Source organism: Trachymyrmex cornetzi, unplaced genomic scaffold (genome assembly GCF_001594075.2).
Source record: "Trachymyrmex cornetzi isolate Tcor2-1 unplaced genomic scaffold, Tcor1.1 scaffold991, whole genome shotgun sequence".
NCBI classification, from domain to species: domain Eukaryota; kingdom Metazoa; phylum Arthropoda; class Insecta; order Hymenoptera; family Formicidae; genus Trachymyrmex; species Trachymyrmex cornetzi.
The window spans coordinates 105,557-106,057 of record NW_017300345.1 but is presented as its reverse complement, the minus strand read 5'-3'; positions in this window follow the sequence as shown (position 1 = coordinate 106,057).

The following is a 501-nucleotide window of genomic DNA, read 5'->3' as shown; positions in this document are numbered from 1 at the left end:
CCCGCCATGTTTTCGTTTGGGCGGTCTGATTGGCCCCGAGAGTGACGTCACACTTTGACTGCGCAGTGGGTATCCACTGCGTGAGCATACCCTTATCCTTATACCATGGGGTAATGTCCTTGTATGTGTAGGTTTGTTTTTTTTCTCTGCACTGCTTGCACTAGTTCAAGAAGTGTACACTACATTGTTCTTTTTGTGTACATACACTGTAACGAAATGACGTCATGTACATACTCTGTTCTTTTTCGAGGTGTAGCTCTGAAATCAGAGCTTTGGGGTACAAGTTCGATATTATATCCCACAGCTCTGATTGGACGGCTCGTTATTCCCTGTTGCCTGTGCCTATTGCCTGTGTCTATTGTGTTTCCAGCTTAACGGTGTAATGCAATATGGCAGCTCGCATGTGAGGATTTTTAACCTTTTTCTTTGTTTTCAATTTGGGAGGGCTCCGATTGCATACATCGGCTGCTTTCCTTTTAGGAGACACAAACCGACACAGTA